This window comes from Pogona vitticeps, chromosome 2 (assembly GCF_051106095.1).
Source record: "Pogona vitticeps strain Pit_001003342236 chromosome 2, PviZW2.1, whole genome shotgun sequence".
Taxonomy (NCBI): domain Eukaryota; kingdom Metazoa; phylum Chordata; class Lepidosauria; order Squamata; family Agamidae; genus Pogona; species Pogona vitticeps.
In genome coordinates this window covers 247,378,748-247,401,638 of record NC_135784.1, presented here as the reverse complement: position 1 = coordinate 247,401,638, position 22,891 = coordinate 247,378,748, and the positions used below count along the sequence as shown (strand labels likewise).

At 40.2% G+C, this 22,891-nt stretch overlaps 1 protein-coding gene across 1 annotated transcript in view; it reads left to right on the top strand.

Annotated features, from left to right (window-relative positions):
• Positions 1–22,891, top strand: part of ROR2 (receptor tyrosine kinase like orphan receptor 2) — a 187,908-nt gene that overhangs the window by 68,622 nt on the left and 96,395 nt on the right. The gene's annotated exons all lie outside the window — the stretch shown is intronic.

Below are 22,891 nucleotides of genomic sequence, written 5' to 3'. Positions count from 1 at the left end.
AAAGAGACAGTATAGGGATGTCTCAAAGTCTCATACTATAGTACCAAAAAAGTCGTGCGACTCAGTACCGTTGCTTCAGAAGTCGGTACAATCGACCACAACCTATTCTGGTCCTCAACCATTACCTCCTGGTACTAAACAACCTACCAAGGACCATCCCAAGCAAACCTCGGTACCGAACCAATATCAGTCGTCTAGAACTCATCATAATCCAGTGGTACCAACACCATCTCCAACTGAATCTCACCATACTGCACCAGTTTCGATGCCACCACTTTATGGTCCATCTTCTCCTGCTCCTTCATCGTATTCTACCTCCTCACATTCCTCCCTCTCTGTTCCAGACCAAGGATCTATACCTAATCTGCCAACACCTGACTCTGACAGAAATCGTAATGACCCACCGTTACCTTCAGATGATTTTTTGTCATACAACTCATCTTATGTGTTGCTAAATCAATGGACTTAGATGTCAAATAACCTTTACATGTACAAACCGACAAAGTGTACAAGGACATAAATAATCAACAATCTCTTCCTCCAAGCCTGAGTTTCATACCATCTCTTCTAGACTTGACCAAACAAACATTGTCTAAACCATTGTCTATCCCACAAATGTTACATAAAGTGAAAAACTTTTTCAGACCGCATGGGAATGACACCACGTTCCTCTACAAACACCCACCACCTAACTCATTATTAATTGATGCAACTCAAAACAGGGCACGCAACTGCTCTTCTACAACACCTAATAATAAAGAAGGAAGAAAACTGGATGTTGCAGCCCGCAGAGTGTACTCTCTTGCATCGTTCAACCTTCGTGCTGCTAATTATATCGCAGCCATTGCTACTTATGGACCAAAGCCCTCCTGTCCCTGTGCAACTTACCAAAATAATAAAAATAAAAAACTTGGCATAATCCCCCCAATACAAGCTAAGAAAAAAATAAAACTTGGCATATCCCCCCATCACAAGCTAAGCCCCCAACCTTTCCTCTCCAACTTACAAAAAAACCCTAAAAAACTTGGCATAACCCCCCCAGCACAAGCTAAACCCACCACCTTTCTTCTGCAACTTATTTATTAATAAATAAATAAATTGGCATAACCTCCCCCCCAACACAGAAGAACAAATGCACACCTACCTTTTGCTGGCCAAAAAGTTCCGAAAGACCACACCAACTTCTCCAAAGACCACACCAACATCTCCAAAGATAGAATGCCTCCACAACACAGACCGAACCAAACACAGGATGCCCCACAACACAGACCACAGTTGCTCCTCACGAAGTCAACCTTGGAACTGCACGTGGAAAAGTGAACCTAGGCTGCATTGGGGAGGCTTTTTTATCCTTCCCGGCACAGTGCACCATGCATCCTGGGTATTAACGGTTGAAATTTCAACCAAAACAACAACAAAACCCTGAAGACATTCGTCTTGAAAAAATCATCCGTAAAAACATTTGTCTTGCGAGTCATCAACCCAAATATCAAAACCATTCGTCTTGTGAAAATCATCCATAAAAGCATTCGTCTTGCGAGTCATCAACCCAATAGCCAAAACCATTCGTCTTGCAAGGTTTTTTTGTCCCACGAGGCGTTCGTCTTGCAAGGCACCACTGTATCTTTATTGGTAGTGTGTGCAGCAAGGGTCATTGGAAGGCACAAAAATATGACAAAATTGCCTCCTACGTCTCCTAGAGGTGTGAAGGAGAATTTTAGAGTGATTTTTTTAAAAAAGACGATGATGGGAGCCTCAGGTGTATTGGGGGCCTCAGGTGTATTGGCGGAGGAGATGGGGGCTCATATGGCCTATAGCAGTGGTCCCCAACCTTAAGCCTCCAGGAGTTCTTGGACAACTCCCAGAAATCCTGGCCAGCAGAAGTGGTGGTGAAGGCTTCTGGGAATTGTAGTTTGAGAACATCTGAAGTTTGGGGGCCACTGGCCTATAGGATCCACTTTGTCTGCCTCCAGTTCAGTACAGTATCAGATGCTGCGTTCTGATCATGGGTGTTAGATGAGAAGCCGAACATTCTGATGGCCTTCTTTAGGATATACTAGCAGAGAAGATAACGAAGGAGAGAACTGCATGGGATTCATGCTTGTAATGGTGGCTAAATAACCTTTGCCAGCTTGCAGATATTCAGATTGTGGATTAAACTCCCTTCCTTTCCAGCCAATATGGCCAACTCTTGTCTCTCAATTAAGTTGAATCCAAGGAAGCTGTGTTTCAATGCTAACCCTGTGTCAGTAATGGACTGGATGAGGGTGAACTGACTGGAGTTTAATCCAGTCAAGACAAGGCAGATCCTGGCATAGAGATTCAAGGTGTGCTAGACAGGGTTACTTTCCACTTGAAAACTCTGTTTTGCAGCTTAGTTATAGTCCCAAGATTGAGCCCTGAGCTGAATGTCCAGGTTTCAGTAACGGTCAGGAGTACATCTGCACAATCAAACTAGTGTACTGGTTCTTGGAAATGTCTGATCTGCCCACAGTGTCCTATATCTGAGTTACATTCCATTCTCTCTCTTAAGGGCAGTTTTTGGAAAGTGATGAGAAGCGTCAGTAGGTCCAAGAAGATCTATCTCGCGCGAGTCTGGGTTCCTGAGGTACATACTATATGAAAGACTAAATCTCCCTCTAGTGAAATCTTCAGCAGAGGTGTTTATCTTGGTCTTACTACTCTTAAAAGCACATTTGGTGAAGAGATAAGAGAAGGCCTTTTCAGGAGCTGCTCCTAGGCCATGAAATGCCCTTGAGAGAGAGAGAGATGTGGCAGGCTCTTTCTCCCTGTTTTTATTCTATTGGCAGGCAAAAACATTTTTATTAAACAAACTTTTGGTCACAACTGGCTTTTGATGGTGGTTGCTGTTTTCCTTTTGTGACAATTTAAAAAAAGTTTTGAATGAGTCTAATTCCCAGTGCTTATGTTTAATGTTATAACTTTCATTTTTTAAACATCACAGCTGACATTGTAGGTTGATTCACTCACCATTGGAAGCAAAAAGGATATACTGTAAATAAAAACGTTACAAAATGAATGAGCAGTTGGATAATCTGTGGTGCAAGGGGCTGAGGGAGAAGAAGGGATCTGAAAAACAAGCAGAGAACACTTTCAAATTGAGGAGAGACATCCTAACCCAAATTTCCATTTACACACTGTAAAAACATTGTACAACAGTGCTTAACAGTGGAGTTCTGATGGAAGTAGTATGTCAGAAGTTATGACATCACCTGTAATATTAAAATCATACAGAAATGTGTTTTTTTTAAAAAAATCAAAACTATACTAATTGATAACTTCTACTTTTTTGTGTAACATATTTACTCATTACTCAAAAATGGCTTAGTGATTTTTTTATACTTTATTCTTTTAAAATGTAACTGTAAAAAGTTAACTACAATAAAAAGCATTGATAATGAAAATTCTGGCCTAAAATGAACAAGGGGTAACAACAACAGATTACTTCTTCCTCTTTGTGAAAAACAGTGCATTACTTTTTAAAATCAATGTTCTAGATTCTTTCTTCTTTCTGAAAGTCAGGGTGGTGGCCATTATACTAAAGGTTAATAAATGCCAGGCCGTTTGTCCAAAGTGCAGGAGAGAGGCATGTAGCATGTATGCATTGAATACTGGAAATCTGTGAACTTGCCTTTTGAAATAAAGATGGGATGAAATGAACAGTTAGTTGTTTGCAAGTTTTGCTAGGCATGAACACCCTGTCCTGCCTTTTCTGTGTGGCAGGCCAATGCATTCTACAGTATGAATGCATTTGTGGATGCCTGGGTACAGTTCTTAGTAAACAGCTAGTGGTAGGTTTGGACCATAAATGTTAAATAGAAGCTAAAATAGTTGAAACTAAAATTGTTTTAATCAAAAACTGAAGATAATTAAAACAATTTTCATCCAGCCACCACAAGAAAACCAGCTACACGTTTGGTGGTCACAGACCTGAATGTTCTTTAGATAATGTTCTGTGCACCTGGGAAAAACATTTATGCCCTATTCTTGGCTTTCTATGTTTGAATGAACTAAATGAATTTCGCATATTGTCATTTAGTTATAGCTTGGCATATGTGTACCTTTCATAGCCTGGGATATTTCTGCAGTGCCAGTCTGCTTTTAAATAAGGATATAGGAGCAAATCTAAATTTCATCTAATTGACAAGATGAATATGGAGTGTAATTTTTTAAAGCTGTTCTTACTTTCAAAGGCCAAATTTATCAGTAATTTCTTATACAAGTTTTATTGTGTGAGATAAATATATATAAAACTTCTTTAAAGCACTCACCTTAGCCTGATACATTTTGTATATTTTAGCTATATAATGTTTTATGAGCTGATCACCTGACCGTAACAAATAAATTCATTCATTCATTCATCTTAAGTCTGATTACTTTTTTAAAAGAAGATGAGTAGATGTGTTTGGATTCATTGGCTTTATTTCCATCTGGAAGCTCATAACTGTTCCAAGCTCACTTTATATAAATTAGAACTCCAAATTCTTCATTGGATCCAAGCCATTATCTGCGTAAAATCATACTCTTTTGATATAATGAAAAAATGTCAAGATTCCAGATCTGCAAAACAGTAGCAAATTGGCCAATCTTTCTTACAACCCAAAGAATGTGCTCTGGAATGATGCAGCATCTCCTGCATCAAGTGGCATTGTCTGAATCTACTGAACTGGAAAAGTACTTGTGAAGTTTTGTAACAATCAAGCTCAACCAAGAGGCACACTATGTCATTTGAGTGGCATCTGCCAGCCCATTTGCCAGATGCTAGTTTTGTTTAACAAAAGTCAGTTTGGCCATTGAACTCAGTTATCAGCACAGTTGCAAAAAACGCAAACCCGTTTTACCTTTATGGGGATGATCGGTAATGTAACCTGGTCCTCACCAATACACTTTGCCACAGTCTGGCCACTCATTTGTGGGTGTATTGCTTTGTGGGTTACCTTGAAATCAACATCTTTATAATTGAAATAGGTTTCCTTTGGGGTGACTTAAAAAAAAACTGGGGATGGATACTTAACATATTTCAGAGTTTCCCAAAAAAGGTAAAGGTTCCCCTTGACAATTTTTGTCCAGTCGTGTTCGACTCTAGGGGGCGGTGCTCATCCCCATTTCCAAGCCATAGAGCCAGAGTTTTTGTCCGAAGACAATCTTCCGTGGTCACATGGCCAGCGCGACTTAGACACGGAATGCTGTTACCTTCCCACCGAGGTGGTCCCTATTTATCTACTTGCATTTGCATGCTTTCGAACCGCTAGGTTGGCGGGAGCTGGGACAAGCGACGGGCGCTCACTCCGTCACGTGGATTCGATCTTACGACTGCTTGGTCTTCTGACCCTGCAGCACAGGCTTCTGCGGTTTAGCCCGCAGCGCCACCACGTCCCTAGAGTTTCCCAACCAACATGAATAAGTAACTTTTTCCAGGTTCTGGCTGGATATTTGTCAAAAACCAATGCTAGTGGTTTGTAACCCTTTACATTTGGACTGACTTCCTGGCCTCTTCTAAAAATGGGGCATGTAACCATAACAACAAAATAATTATACTAATATGATGACAACCTTACTTTGATTTTATTTTGAAAACTGCTTAGTGTTTTTTTTAAAGGGAGGTCAGTGTGAGAGGTCATTTCATATACAAGAACAATTATGTTTTGCTTAGAGCATTGATTAAAAAAAGAACAGGAATGAAGTGTTGATTCTTTTATTACAGTTGTATGTTTTTTAGAGAGAACCAATTTTGTGAATACTTTATAGTGGTGTATAACCAATAATTGAGAGGAAAAGGCCACCTGCATGAATATTTCCCTTTGTTTTCTTATGTTCAGTTGGGCAGGATTTATGCTTGATTAAGTTACTGTCTTTTATCATAATTAAAGAAAAATGTTGTGGAGAATGAACTAAAAACACTGCTCAATGAAAAACAGATTGTCGGAGCTGAAGTGAAACAAAAGGTACCCTGTCACACATGTTGCCTCCCTTTTCCTGAATAATGACCAGTCAGAAAGATTTATCTGCTGTGAGAATGAATTGACTATGTTTTAGCCATAGGAAGTAAAAGGAGAGAGCGCTTATTTCATTTTTCAGAAAAGATGCTCCAAGTTTTAGCTGAGACAAATTCTGCTCCCAAAAGAAGTTTGGTTGATTGCAAATGAATTTAAGTGCTTGATACCATACACATTGCTCCTGCCTTAATGAAGGAGCAAAGTTTTTCTTGTGGTGCCTCAGAGTCTCCCATTTTAAACACTGTAGCCAGTTTGTCTTCTTGAAATATGTATACTTCTATAAGACTTAATTCCACACTTTTCTCCATTTGTTCTTAGCTGCAGTTACCCACAAAGTGTGGCATTGCTGTATGAAAACTGTAGTGCAATGCCATAAGTTAATGAATGGAATAAGATACGTACATCTTCCGGTTTCTTTCTTTTCCTGCCCTCTCCTCCTCTGACCCTTTTATTTGTAGCCTAACACTACCAAGTAGGAGAGCCTATGTTAGATTCACCAGGTTTTTTTTAATAGTACAGAAAGGCAAATCTGATAACACATGTTGTTGAATTATTTACAATGTTGACATGTTTACATAGTTTTAATGAGATAAAGCTATTTCCAAGGCATATTGGCAGTTGTAGTTCATTCAGCATTTCATATCACTAGATGTATGTTTCACGGTCTTCATGTTGGGCGTTTGGGCCTCAGGTCCAGCTTTAGTGCTACCAATAATAACCTACTACAAGTTGGCCCTGAATCACATAGTCCATGACCACATAACTCATGGGTCACATGTAGCCTTTGGCTTTGTTTTCTTCCCTGCAGCCCACCTGATTATTTGATCTAGGGGAAGAAAAGAACTGCTGTTAAGGCAAGGAGAAGATGAAACTGGTCAGAGAAATGGCTCTAAGCAAAACGTAATTGTTCACTTAAATGGCACAAGTGTTTTAACTCTGCTTTACATGTATGAAAGCTGTTGTATGGAGATCTTCTACTGAACTTTTTCTTGGAATCACCTGTAAAAATTGGTTATAATTACTGATGACCTCCAATATTTATTACTTTAGTTTGCCATTCTGTATCTTTTGATGTCCTCAGGATAATATTGAAATATTGGCTACAAAATCCTTTATGCAATTCGGATGCTGTGTTTTGGAGTAACTTTATTAAAATTTTATTTTCTGTTTTTCTGTATGGCTGCATTTATTTTTCCAAAATCACAGTATTTTTTTAAAATTGTGACATAAATTGATAGTCTTTTAAAATTTCTTTTTGCCACCAATTTAAATATAATATCCACAGAAGTAACCTTACTGGTGATAAGTTACCCTTAGTTTGTAATTGAACTGCAAAATTTCATTGTATAGGTAACATTTCTTATGTCATATTTTTTTTTTCATTTAGGAGGGACTTTACCCACCAACACAAAATAGAGTAGAAATTGCTATGGCAATATATGTTTTTCCTTTTCAAAATTAACCTGCAAACAGGTTTTGATCCATTTCAAAAGGAGACTATTGGAGGTTGGATCTGGTTTGTACATTTGTGAGGATGTGCTGTATCTGATGGTAACAGTGAAAGATTATGCCCTGTTATTGTGATCTGCATAGAAATTTCTTCCTTCAAGTGGATAAATCTCTCCTCCAATATTATTAAAATCAAGCATCGTTGCAGTAAGGCAGAACTAAAATAGCTTTCAGAAATTAATCTTGAATGTGTTTATATGTTGTGCTGTGCACCTGAATAAATAAGAGTTTTGGATTGGCTGTGATAAATTCCTGCTGATTTCCTTTCTTTCCACTGCCACCTGGAATTATTTTGCATGGGGAAGAATAGTATCGGATGTCATTTGCCTGAAGCATTTGGGGATCTAACATGTAGACCTTTTCCCCCTTGCTCTCTGTTTTCACTGTTTATCATGGAGAGCAATGTATCGGAGAGCCTGGTATAATTCATGGGTGGGTTAATATTAATTGGTGTGATATAAAAGAAGCCTGTTGAACTGGTTGAAACTAAATGAAAAGGGAGAGAATTTGAATTTAAAGCTGCTCTCTAAACTTAACTACAATTAAGTTGTATGATTAAAAATGAAAATACAGTGGACCCTCTACTTACGGAATTAATCCGTATTGGAACGGTGGCTGCAAGTCGAAAAGTCTGTAGGTCGAATCTCCATTGACCTACAATGCATTGAAAACCAATTAATCCCATAACTAGCAGTTTTTATTCTATTTTTGTTCCATTTTGTTTTTTTTCTGGTCTGTAAGTCGATTCTCCGGCTGCAAGTCGAATCTAAATTTTGCGGCCAGAGAGGTCTGTAACTCGAAAAGTCTGTAAGTCGAGCCGTCTGTAAGTCGAGGGTCCACTGTATATGTGTCACACATGTTGGATCTTCAGCAAATTGTCCATTTTGAGTAGAAATCTTTATTTAGAAGGTTTATCCAGATGATCATAGAGAAACTTGCTTCCATTGGCTGAAATTCTCTTGCATAGCGCAATAAATTGCATCAGAGTAGGCCAGGTGAACCATTAGGGATGTAATGAATCAACTCCTTTGTAAGTTCCATTGATTCAAATGGGCCTGAGTTATTTATAATAACTTGCAGCTAAAGTTGGCCTACCGAATCAGTGGAACTTATTGCAGAGGTGACTATTAATTCAGTTTGCCTATCTTAATATGACTTGTCATGCTAAGCAACAGGATTTCGGCCATTGACTCCAGAGCTGAGTGAATTGAAGGGCCACTCACATAATACATCTTTTCTGTGTCTTTGCCCTCCCTCTGTGCCATGACAGGCAGTGTTGAGGGGTCAGTGATGCCCTCACCCCAGGAAGTGTTGCAGGCGACACACTTTGTAATGTGTTATATTTTTCCCAACCAAAAAGATTCACAATCATAGTCCAAGGCAGCCAGACAAGCTTCATGACTGAGTATGGATTTGAATTTGGGTCTCCCAGTTCAAAGTTCAGCATTCTAACTGTTACCCAACGTTGGGTCTCTCAGATCTGTCCTAAGTTGTGGTGGGGATGAAACACAGTGCTCTTTGGAACTAATTTGACTTGTGAACAGAAACAGAACTTATTTATTGAAGTGAAGCAGATTGAATAATAACAGAAGTTTCTCAGATACACATTTTACATAAGCAAATCATCAACAGTACATACTTCTTTTCTCTTGCTATATCATTACCACCTTCTCTACCTATTTTCCTAACCAGCGTTAAGTATCTGTTCCCTCTCTCTCTGACTAACCAGCCCTATCTGACTCCACCTTCTCCCACCAAGTCTCATGTAGCTGCTGACTCCGCCTCTCTAGTCCTCTCATAGGCTCATGCAAATCAGCTGATGAATATGAATAGCATGAGCGACATGGGCGATCGCCACACTTACCAACTTGCTCACAAGCCTTTACCGTCACACCTCACTGCACACTCCACCAGGGCTGTCACTACCTCCACAGCCTTTCTCAGAGGCATACCCGTTCCTGACATCTGCCACCTGTTCGACTCCAACCACCTTGCTTCGCACTACCGGTTTATTGTCAGAGCCAAGACGGACTATGTAGCAGTGGGACTGACATGAGAGGAGATTATTCCTGTAGAGATTACACATCATCAAGCAAAATAGGTAAAGCTACACAGTGTGTCTCCATTGGCATTCTTTAAAACTGAGCCTTGCATGGCAGATGCGGAAACTTCAGGTGGTGCAGAATGTGGCAGCCAGACTCCTTAGTGGAGTGAGAAAATACCAGAATATTTCTCCTATTCTGGCCATGCTGCATTGGTTGCCCATCCGTTTCCACATCGACTTCAAAGTTTTAATGCTTACTTATAAGGCCCTAAACAGTTTAGGACCTCGATATTTGGCGGCACGCCTGCTCCCACCGAGGTCTACCCGGATCACCCGTGCAAGTCAGGAGGTGAGGCTGAGGAGCCTGACGCCAAGAGAGGCCTGGAAGGAAAAGACATGAAATTGGGCCTTCTCGGCGGTAGCTCCTTGCCTCTGGAACAACCTCCTTCCGGAGATTCGCGCGGTCCCCATGCTGGAAACCTTTAAAAGCCAATTAAAAACATGGTTGTATATTCAGGCCTTCCCTGCAGTCAATACTTGATTTTTCTTTTTATTTTTCCTTTATTTATTTCTTACACTATCTTTGTATTGTAATTTGTTATCAGATTATTTATGTAATATTCTTGTGTTATTTTATTGTTTTATGTTATATTGGAAGCCGCCAAGAGTGGTCGTATAAACCAGATGGGTGGGATACAAATCAAATCAAATCAAATCAAATCAAATCAAATCAAATCAAATCAAATCAATAAATAAATAAATAAATAAATAAATAAATAAATAAATAAATAAATAAATAAATAAATAAAATTAAATAATCTTCCCTGTGGCCTGCTGTTCTTGATAGACCAAAGACATTGTGTGCCCAGACAAGATAAATGCCGGTTTGAAGTCACAGGAGTTGGGCTTATATTGTTGAAGGTGGAGAGCCCTAAGTTTCTCCCTTTTTCAGCTCTGTGTGAGTCTGTGGGCTGATATCCAATACCCAGCTAGCTCTTCAGTTGCAGCAGCCTTCCTTCAGTACTTTCTGTGAATGACCTATGGACAACAACGACTTTAAGATCCAGCACCCTTACTCTCCCTCCCCCATCCCATTTATTTTTTTTTCAGTATTCTCTTAAGACGTTGCATGATTGTGCTTTTGCACACACACTCACGCACCTTTTTAGCTGGCCTAATAAAAATTGCACTTTAGTATGTATACTGGTATCTGTTATGTGCTTCTCCTTGCTTTTGATTTTTTCCCCCTAACTGTAATTCAAGGTACTTTTGTGACATCGTTCAGTTTTCCTGGTGGCAGTCTGCAACATCTTTTGGCACAGCTGTCTCTGTTTATCTGTTGTTTTATATGTGTCACATGTTAGCATTCTTCTGTGGGGGGTTCTGGTGGAAGTATTGTTATTGACTTTCAAAGGCGGCTGGCTACTTGGCTTTACATTTCTACTTTCGCTTTCAGGTAGCTGTCATCTCTGAAAAGTTCCATTTACAGTCTCAGAATAAAGGTCGGAAACAAACCCATGGCGCTCAGAATGCAGGCAAACACTTGAATGCGATCAGTAGAGTCATAATGACTGGCTTTCAGTACTATTAGTTAAAAATTTAGATTAATTTTTCTTTTAGGAAACTTTCCCATGGCTTTTGGTTTAAGAAAGCCACCACAGTTTGTGATTGACAGGATAATTAATTTTTCAGCATTTTTGTCAAATGTACATAAACCAGAGGTGGCAAAGCACACTTGATGGCATTTGGTCTTTCTTTAAGTGTGGGATGGAAAGTTGCTAGGAAACATATAGTCATTGCTGAGCTACTTTTTTTTTTGCTGACTTCGAATCGGTTTTGTGGTTTTGCAGCAGCAGACTGCAGGGAACCAAAAGATGTCTGTAGCCTTCTGCCCACCCTTTCCAAAATTACAGACTTCTGTGTGCTGCGGCGGGAGGGGGTGTATAAGTATGACCACTTGCCTTCTGGCCAGCCCAAGAGGAAAGCAGTCTGATCTGGGTGAAATTCAAATTAGTTCCAAAGAGCAGTTTTATTGTCTTAACTCTTCAATTAGTAGCTGTGATAATTTTGTTGGGGGGATGGATTTTTAGGAGCTTTAAGTGATTTTAGTAAATGATGGCCTTTGAAATGGGAAGTGGAAAAGCTGGGTTTGTTATAACAGCTTCAGTCAAGAGCACCTGTCATCAGCTAGGTATTTCATTTCACAGTGAAGATTTATTTAAGTTGGGCCTTGAGGAAATAGTCATCGTAGTAAGCAGTGTGGGTGGACGAATGTGAGGCTAAAGATTTTCCCTGGTTTTATTTATTCTCGTTTATAGAGCCATTTGTTTTTTTGGCAGCATTTTAGCTGTTATTCTTCACACGAAGTATCCCCATTTTGGCTTTGCAAGAACTACGCTTTGAGGCATTAACGCACTGAGTGCCTCCTGTGAGGCCCCATTCAGGAAATGGTGAACGTCATTACAGACTTGGTCTCTCTAAGGTGGATATCCTGTATTGGAATTTAAGTCGTAGAATGACTTCTATTTTCATATATGTTCTCTCTGAATCTCCCATGTGAGTATTTCTTGCTTCCAGATTTCCCGGCGGTATCTCCACATTTTGCCTGTATTTTAAATACAAGTTGAGAAGTGCAGGGTCTTTTACTGTATTTGTAAATTTAAGTACAGTGGACCCTCTACTTACGGAATTAATCTGTATTGGTACAGTGGCTGCAGGTCGAAAAGTCTGTAGGCCGAGTCTCCATTGACCTACAATGCATTGAAAACGGATTAATCCCGTAACCGGCCGTTTTTGTTCCATTTTTGTTCCATTTTGTTTTTTTTTCCTGGTCTGTAGGTCAATTCTCTGGCTGCAAGTCGAACCTAAATTTTGCGGCCAGAGAAGTCTGTAAATTGAAAAGTCTGTAAGTCGAGCCGTCTGTAAGTCAAGGGTCCACTGTAGTATTGGTGTACAAAGATCACAAGTGGTAGAGTTGAATGGAACTGCTACTGGCTCATGTAGTATGACTTGAAAGCTCTCTGAAAGTAAATAGCATTTGTGGTTCCCTTTGTGAGCAGCGGCACCAGGAATCAGTCCCAGGGTTTTAATCCTCCACCCTTGAAAATGCTGCTTATTTTACTAAATTATTAATTTTTTAAAAAACTGCTATTGTTATACGTATCATTAACCGTTTTCAGATATGTCTTCACAAGTGTGGATGTCGTCAGGATCCCAAGTACTGTATGTTTTTTGTATCTTTATTTTAATGTCTTTTTTGACTGACTGCCCAGGTTTGGGTTATTACGTTTTCCTCCACTAGAACAGAAATTAATCCTGTTTTCCTTTTTGAGTGCACAAAGGAGCCTTCATTTCAGTTGTAGCGAATTAAGGCTTTACTGTAGCCAGCATAACTGTATATTATTGTTCTTCTATATTTTTTAGAAAGTAGGAACAGTCCATTTAGTTTTATGAATGTCTCATTTGTGAGAAAGTACTGTGTCTAATTATGAATTATTAGGTTATATTTTGAACTCACTCCTCACTCATTTAAAAAAAGATCTTTCATTGCAGAAAGCTCTGTAGGTATGATTTTTCTAAATAAAGTATACATGATTCCATTTGAAATCTTCTTAAAGGAAATGTAACTTGTATTTCATAACCGTAGAGACTATGAATTCAGTTTGGTATTAGAGAAATGGACTAAATTGAAGGAGAGGATGTGCTTAAGTATATGAAAAAGGTTAAAATAGGTACCATCCAATTTCGGGCTGACAAAACTGAAATGGTAAACAAGCAAGGATTGATGTCAGATCCAGAAAGAATGGAGATGTGTGAGTAGGATTATATATTTAAGAAAAGTAAGAAGATAGCCCATCAAGCACCTCTCTCCCCATTACAGGACTTGAACAAACCACTCAGGTTAAGCTAATTTTGCATGGCACTTCCTGGGAGACATAGGTGACCATCTCCACTCTGCCACCCTTAAAAAAACAAAAACAAATCAGAGGATAATATGAGTTCACACAGAGGAACAATGGGGAGAAAGGACTGCTTACTTCCGTCCCTAGCAGAGCTCAGTATCAGCCTTGTTTGGGATTCCAGTGAGAGGATAGTTTTGGAGAGAGCAAAAATGCAGGACGATATTTGTTTTCTCTGCTGATATAAGCAGACCATGAGGGACAGAGATTTCGGATGAGGAAAGCAGGCAGAGAAGAAGAGAGTTAAACAGTCTCTTTATCCTGTTGTTAGAAAATAAATAGCCCAGAGACTGTTAAATACATCTGCTGTGCAGCATCTAATTTGGCCCTGTCATTATGCACCTGGCCCATTATCCAGCTGAAATTGAAATACCCTACTGTAGGCATTTCTCCCGGCCAAAAGGTAATCCTGGCTTTAAGAAGCATACGTATTTATTATGCATCAATAGATATATGTTCCCCCTGCTGCATATAGTGAAGGTCATGGTATTTATTCTGTGCCTTTGTTGCAAATTGGGGAAATCTTTAACCATCACATTAAATTCCAGTCTGGGATTTACAGTATTTAGATAAATGTAAAATCAGCAGTGCTAGGTAAAGAACAGTCTTAGTTCTTCATGTAAATAGAAGAGGTGGATGCAATAAATTGGAAATATTTAATTTATAATTTGACACCACACTACATTTACTTATTAGCAGGCTGGTTAGTTAGTTCCTGTGGTCTGATCAAGAACTGGCATGTTCCAGTGCAAACCTGGGCAAAGTGCGGCCCGAGGGCCACATACGGACCGCAAGCCACTCCTGTCCGGCCCGCCGGTCGTCATTCCAGTCAAGCACGTGTTTAAGCCCAAGACAGACTGGATTTCTCTCACTGAACAAGTTAAACATCAAAACCATTTATAACTTTTTGTCTAAAGTTGATCAGTTGCTTATCTTTAACATACCACAAAAAACCTCTAGTATTTGTGAAGATTAACAAGTTTAAAATAAAAACAATCGTAACATTACTGTTTCATTTTATTTTTAAGTAAAGTTGGTTAGGCCCCCGAACACAGTTCAGATTTTTCATGTGGCCCCCTATAGAAATTAATTGCTTACCCCTGTCCCAGTGGATTGGAGGATTTGTCTGTAGTGTGCTGGGCCAGGTGTTGGATTCCACCTGTGTGACCCAAGAGACTGGCCAATTGTGATCATCTGGAATATGTGTGCCTGATGGGATTACATGCTGTGTGTGACATTGGACAGGGTGGTTGGTCCCAGAGTACTACGAAATGGAGGGACTGGTAAGCCACTTCTGAGTGATTGTGTACCTAGAAAAATATGGCCATAAGATAGAATCTGATACAGTGGGGTCTCGATTTATGAACTTAATCCGTATTGGAAGGTGGTTCGTAGGTCGAAAATTTTGTAGGTCGAATCTGCATTTCCCATAGGAATGCATTGAAAACCATTTAATCTGTATCTGCTCTTTTCCGTCCATAGAAACTAACGGGAGGCTGCTATTCCGCCTTCTGCCACTAGAGGGGGATATTTTTTCTTTTTCCCCTTAGGTTCAGGAAACGAGGAGGGAGGCAGGGAACAGTTTGCAAAGCACTTTAGAAATCTTTTTTTTTTTCAACGAAGCCAATTTTAAATCATGTTTTAAAGCATGTTGTGCTGATTTTTTCAGCACAAAGACACACAGGCAGGCTTTTTAGGTGCTGAGCAAGCCTCCCCAAGCCTCTTCAGAGTCAGCCGATCAGCTGATAGGCGGGGAGAGGAGGGTGCAGGAGCAGAGAAGAGCACAAAATGGCTGCCAGCCTCCCTTCTGGTGTGGGCTTTTAGCTGTTTCCTGCTCTTTTTCCTGCTGTTTGGGGGCTACCAAGGCCTGGTAAGTGACTTTCTTTTATTTATTTTTAAGTTTCTGACCCTTTTTTCCCCTCCAGAAGCCTCTAAGGGGAGGGAGGGGGCACTTTTTTCCTGTCTGTAACTCGAGGGAAGTTTGTATGTCGAGTCCTTATTTCCCCTATAGGGCGGGTTCGTAAGTTGAATTGTTTGCAAGTAGGGTCGTTCGTAAGTCGAGACCCCACTGCAATAGGTTAATATCTAAAGTAGGATGTTTTTGCCCTGTGTCTTTGGGCGACATGAGAACTTTTCTTCAAGGTTTCCATCATTAAGTTTCCCATTCAGACATGTGAAGCACACATGTGAGAGAAATTTAGAAAACTGGTTGCCCCCAACTTAAGCAGAGAGTGTCAACAGTGCAAGTAATGAAATGGTGAATTGAGAATGAAGACAGACAACCCTCTTCTCTTACCTCCAGTTTAGGATTATCATAATGCCCACTCTTACTGAACCAAAGTACAGTGGTGCCTCGCACAACGAGCGCCCCGTAGAGCGATGAATTCGCTCTACGGTGACGCTTTTGCGATCGCTAATGCGATCACAGAGCGATGCCCCCAATGGGCGAAAATCGCAGAGTGAAGGGCGGTAAGCGGTTCGCTTACCGACCTTCGCTTTGCGACCCGCCGATCAGCTGTTCCACGGCTTCAAAATGGCCGCTGGAACAGCCGAAAGGCCCGGGCGCAGCTTTTTCGCACCCTTGGTAAGCAAGGGGAGGGTGCGAAAATGCTGCCAGAACAGCCGAAATGGCTGCGTGCAGCATTTTCGCGCCCTCCCCTCTCTTACCAAGGGCGCGAAAACGCTGCGGCCGGCCATTTCGGCTGTTCTGGCGGCCATTTTGGACCTGCCGGACAGCTGATCACAGCCATTTTCGCACCCTCGTTCAGCGAGGGGAGGGCGCGAAAATGGCTGCCGGCCATCGGAGAAACATCGCTGAACGGTGAGTATAGTAGCCGATTGGAACTCATTAAACACTGTTTAATGCGTTCCAATGGGCTTTTCTGCCCCGCTCAGCGATGTTTCACACAGCGAGGGTTAATCCGGGACAGATTAACCTCGCTGTGCGAGGCACCACTGTATAGACTGAAAACCCCATTTGGAATCCTAATTAAACTCCAAACTGAGGAGGACTGTAGGAGTAATCTAGTGTTTGTCATAGTTAGGTTTGCTGATGATTAGGTGGTCAAACTCCTTAGGATTAGTCTAGCTATGTGTATGGAGCATAGTCTTCTGTTTGAAGGTATTCTTTTGTTTGAAGGGGTGTCAGGTCCAAAGTCACCTGGGGGGAAAAACAGCCATAAAAAGAGGTTTTGAAGTCATCCAGTACAGGGTAGCATCTGGCATAGAAAACTCTGAAAAGGGTCACCATAACTTAGAATTGATTTGATGGCACATCATTATTTTGGTAAATGAACGTTTAATGCAAATTGATATCCCTCCAATTTTTCTGTTGGCTTGTAAGCAGCCAGCCTAGTTAGAAGAGGATCTCGGAGTTGATATGTTCAGAAGGGGCAGAGTAGGACTCTAGAGCTCATAGGCTGTCCATTAATTCTAGGGAACATTATCCATCCATTTATAACATTTTACATGTCACGTTTTTACTGTATTTAGAAAGGGCCTCCAAGGTAATATACAGTTCAAAAACCTTAACATAAAAATGTAATAGATTAAAGAGAAAAAGTAAGTTTTTGTTTTTTTAAAAGCCAGTAATATTACACAAGCGAGAATCCTGTTGAATATGGCTTTAGCAGAATGGTCCACTCAGATAGTTCTATCCCATTCAGTTCTGCCTTGTCTTAGCACAAGTGGAGATCATTCCATTGGAAGGAACAGGGGTTTTGTTTGCCTGGTTGAATTCTACATGCCACAGACAATGCAGATAGCTTCTTGGACTTTGCCTATGAAAAATAATGCAAATGGTGAGTATCTAAAACTAAATATAATGTCCTTAGATAGATGTTCTCATAGTAATAAAGCTGCTACAAATTAATGAGAATTTTTTAAAAAAACTGCTGGATAGCTCAGTGGCATAGGTCTCTGGCTGCGAAGCCAGAGGTTGGAAGTTCAGCTCCCTGCTGTGCATTCTGGAGAGGGGCTGAAATGATCCTTAAGGTCTCTTCCAGCTCTGCAGTTCAAAGGTTATTAGGTTATTATAACCAGTATTTTTAAAAACGACTTAGAGTGGAATACTGTTGAATACGGGTGGACCATCCCTGTCCCATGTTGTCACATTGTGGTAACTTAACAGTGAAATGAAGAGCAAGACCTTTGAAGCATCTTCTGGAGGAAAAGAGATTATCTTTTGAGACTTTGCTTTGTGTAGTATTGACAGTCACTTTCAGCATTGTAATGCAAATTTTAAAGGGCTGGTACTAATTGCAGAATATGATGTCAAGCCAATTTTTGGCCACTAAAGGTACTGAATGGAGCTTCTGAAACAAAGGCAGGGCAGCACATAGATTTTGTGTTGAAGGAAGTCCTTCACTCATTGGCAAACATGTAATTGAATAGGTTTATCATTTATGTGTTAATGGTTTTGAGCCTTAGACTTATTCATTTCCTGGTTTGTGGACCTGCTTGATCTAGTTGTGGTCATCATTAACGCCTGACCTTTTAGCGTAGAAGTAGGAAGGAAGAAGAAATATTTAGATGGTTTTGTGGGAATAAGATTGATATATCACCCGAAAGCAATGTAGAAGTAATATTTCCCATGATATATTAATTGAGAAGCCCACATGCCCTTGAACTTGGTTTGATGGATGGTTTGTGTTCAGTAATATCCAATCTGGATTTCAGTTAGTAAATGAAGAAGCAAGTAATGCTTCTGGTGCAAGGCAGAGCTTTATTTGAAAATGCTGATTGGTGATGTGAATGACCTATCATTTTTATTTCATAGAGAATTTTTATATGTAAAATTAGTCATGATAGTTTAATATCCATTTGAAAATTCGTGCATATGCAATAACGGTACACAAAAGCTTTGGTAGAATTGTTGTTGATTAAACTAGCTGTTGTGGATAGCATGTCTGTAGGAGTAAAACATAAAGAGAGACAAAAACATAAAGAAGAAAACCCACCAGAAACACGGTTATATTCAGTATGTTGGATGTATTTTCCATCTATATTAAGCTCAGTGGACTGAGATGTTGTTTCTACCTGAACACCCAAAAATGTAATATGCAACAGGCAAAAGATGAGAATGAAGTTCCACACTTTCCTACTGATTCATGTGTTTGCATGAGGAGTGAGAAATAGTACTGAGAGATGAATTGTTTCTGCATCTTATTTACTGTTTCTAATTATGTTGCCTCCTGCTTTGTAAGAAGGAAATCTGTATGTTGACACTATTGTTCCTTATTGATGTAGATACGATTTGTTTCAGATTACAGTCACAATTCATGTAAGCAGAGATGATTGATTAGATAGGTCACCTATGGAAGTCTAGTGCACCATTGTTCAGATAATTAACATATATGGCAAGAGACTTTGGTTAAAAGATTCATAGGTATCCAACCTGGGAAAGGCATCATGGGCTGTATTTAGCTCTGCACCATGGCAGAAGAGAAGCCCCACCACTCAGTGTCATCTGCTGTGAAGTGTTCTTGGTGGTTTATTTCTTTTAAATGGACCCTGATTCTCCTCTTTGGGGCAGTACAAGAAATGGCATTATTGTTTTTGCATCTGGCCAGGTGGGAGTAGCATGGTATCTAGTCCAACCTCCTGAAAATCCACTTCTCGCTCTAGAATCTCCTGAACTCTATTCTACCTACTCATTTATTATGGAATGCTGCTATGAGATACCAAGTGCTCCTGTTACAGCACTCTCTCTCTTTTTCACTCCCTCTCCCCCGTCACACTCACAAACACACACACACACATACAAAAAGAGAGAGTGAGAGAAGAACTAGTAACATTTGGGTCTGTCTTCTGTTTATAGGAGTTCTTGGAAGAAGGTATACTTTATCAATCCCAGAAATAAATAGAAAAAGAAGCAAGGTTTTAGAGGTTGTAGAAAGTAGGTATGGACTCTTTCAGTTCATGGACTGCAGTTACCTTTAAAACATGTTTAAGCTAACTCCAGCTTCTCTCAATCCCAGCGACTCATTTTTACTCATACAGAGAGTCCTAGGTTTAGACTATCAGTTCTTCTGATAGAGAATTCTCCTGTGTGATATCCTGGTGTGGCTTAGGTAGCATCCATTATGCCAAATGATAACTAGAAGTTGTTGATCGAGCTGGTGCAGGTGCATCTGTCCCCTTGACTGTTTGGTGTTTCAGAGTGAAAGAGCATAATATTAGCTTCAACAACACATAGTCCTTTTTCTTGTCATTCCTCCCTGTATGCAGAGACAGTCAATCTCTACCGGACACTCAATCTCAATCTCTACTGTTCCCAATTTTGGGACACTGAATTGAACAGTCCATTTCTTGATTCTTTCCAACATGTGCCTATATTGCAAACCAGTTACATGGGAGAGTTGTATGGATGCCCAAAGATAATTGTCATCAATATTCTTGTCTGGAGGGTAGCATGCAAGACATTGCTGGATAATCATTGTGCCCCCCAATGTTATTCTGTGCATAAACAATCTGCCTGGACTATATAAACCTCTTAGATTATCAGCAGATATTTTGTATTGTGAACTTGCAACCATTGGTACTACATTGCTCCACAGGAATGTTCTTTTCTGGATCCAAGTACTCTCTACTGTTCTCTGGGCCATGGGGAGGTTTTCCTGTCCTGAACAAGGCTATCTTAAGCAATTGCATAGATAATAAGATAATAAGCAAGACTCAATGCTGCAAATAATAATCTTTCTGTTGAACTATGTGATATTATTAGCATATAGAAGATTGCCCTAGTTTTTTGGAAGCCCTTGCAGGGTAAAATAAATGAAAAAGGATGTATCAAATACACGCTGACCTCTTCTTTCCGTACTCAGCCATTTCTTAAACAGAAACATATGTTCAGGGGTATTTCCTGGTCTTCAGGCTGGAAATACTGTATAAAATCAGATCTGTAGCAAACAAACCAGAAAATGAGACAAGAGTTGTGGCAGAGTCCGTTGCAACTTAACCTTCTTAATATATTGTATCCTCAACAGCAACTTATTATTGTTAATTTTTGTTAGTTTGTTTTCTGCTTTAACACTGAAGTTGTTATTTTTGCACTAACTGTAGGGCATGCCAAAGTATTCATCTAAATGTTTGAAAAATAACAATTTTACCTTTAAATATTACTTTCAAAAATTTTGTTTTAAAGAGTTTAGGTGCATTCCCCCTATTTTGGTGGTAAAGGTAACAACAGTATTTCCAAACTGTGTAGTATTTCAGTAGTAGTGTGTTAGCTAAAAGACATAATTGTAATGCTGTGCCTTACATCAGTGGCAGTTTGCCTGGGCTCATGACATCATTTCCATTGCCCACACAGAGCTTAAGAGCAGAATTTCAGCCTATATAACCATTTCCTAGAAAAGACTGGGCATACAACACTGAAGCCGAGTGTAATTTAACAGGCAGAAAGAGTGCACGCATTAAGTCAGAATAGTTTTTCTAACTTTTTCTGTTGTTTCAGATTTTGCACATTCAAATTTGCATTTCATATCTCCATTAAATAAGTCATTTATGGCCTTGCCTTATTTAGAATGGTTGGTTTGTCCCTCGGGCTTGTGCTGGGGAATTTCAGTATCCATGCTGAGGCTGCTCAGTTGGGCATAGCTTAGGACATCATAGACACTGTGACAACCATGTCCCAGTCTTGTCTTCGTCATTCAGTGGTACACTCTGTGGTTTTCTGCATTTGGGAAAGATGGTGATAAAAGTAGGTAGGAACTTTATATAGTGGACAGAACTAGATGGGCTTTGTGGGCAGTAAGCACAGCAGCTTAGCCGCGGCCCCATGTTAGTAAAGGGACTGGACCCTCCCACTGAGGGTCAAGAGGTTGCAAAAGCCTTTGACTGTGTGGACCACAGCAAACTATGGCAAGTCCTTAAAGAAATGGGAGTGCCTGACCACCATATCTATCTCCCAAGAAACCTATACGTGGGACAGGAAGCAACAGTTAGAACTGGATATGGAACAACTGATTGGTTCAAAATTGGAAAAGGAGTATGACAAGGCTGTACTGTATATTATCTCCCTGCTTATTTAACTTATATGCAGAATATATCATGCAAAAGGTAGGACTGGAGGAATCCCAAACTGGAATTAAGATCGCCAGAAGAAATATCAACAACCTTAGATATGCAGATGATACCACTCTGATGGCAGAAAGTGAGGAGGAATTAAAGAACCTCTTAATGAGGGTGAAAGAGGAGAGCACAAAAAAGGTCTGAAGCTCAACATAAAAAAAAACTAAGATCATGGCCACTGGTCACATCACCTCCTGGGAAATAGAAGGGGAAGATATGGAGGCAGTGACAGATTTCATTTTCTTGGGTTCCATGACCACTGCAGATGGAGACAGCAGCCACGAAATTAGAAGACACCTGCTTCTTGGGAGGAAAGTGATGACAAACCTAGACAGCATCTTAAAAAGCAGAGACATCACCTTGCCAACAAAAGTCCGCATAATCAAAACTATGGTTTTTCCAGTAGTGATGCATGGAAGTGAGAGCTGGACCATAAAGAAAGCTGAAGAATTGATGCTTTTGATTTGCGGTGCTGGAGGAGACTCTTGAGAGTCCCCTGGACTGCAAAGAGAACAAACCTATCCATTTTGAAGGAAATCAACCCTGAGTGCTCACTGGAAGGATAGATCCTGAAGCTGAGGCTCCAACACTTTGGTCATCTCATGAGAAGAGAAGACTCCTTGGAAAAGACCCTGATGCTGGGAAAGTGTGAAGGCAAGAAGAGAAGGGGACGACAGAGGATGAGATGGTTGGACAGTGTCACTGAAGCTACCGTCATGAATTTGACACAACTCCGGGAGGCAGTGGAAGATAGGAGGGCCTCGCGTGCTCTGGTCCATGGGGTCACGAAGAGTTGGACACAACTTAACGACTAAGCAACAACATAACTGATTAGTCATTACTGATTCCAGCTACAGTTCAACCTTTTCACTGCTTTACCTGAATCAGTGTGAGTTGTGGGGAGAGAGGAGTTTCAGCGTACTGTATTATCCTTAGCAAGTGTTTGCAGGTTTTTCTAAACTCAAGTATCAGACAGTCACAGGGTACTAGGTATTAACATCTGTTAATGGAACCAAACATCCACATGGTTCAAAGTGGAGTATCTCTAAGTGGTTTGGGAGCAATGACATCAAGAAAGAAATATGATAGTTTAATGAACACAAAGGAAAGCTGTTACATTTGGACTGAATTTCCAAGGTATTCTCTGGGGGAGAAACCATACAGTTGGAGCGCATCCTAGATCCACATTTTTGGCTTACTTTGTTAGCAGTAATGTCTGGAGACAGAATCTTCTTACATAGTGATTGTGGATTTAGAATATAGTCTGCAAAGAGTGATTCATGAATAGG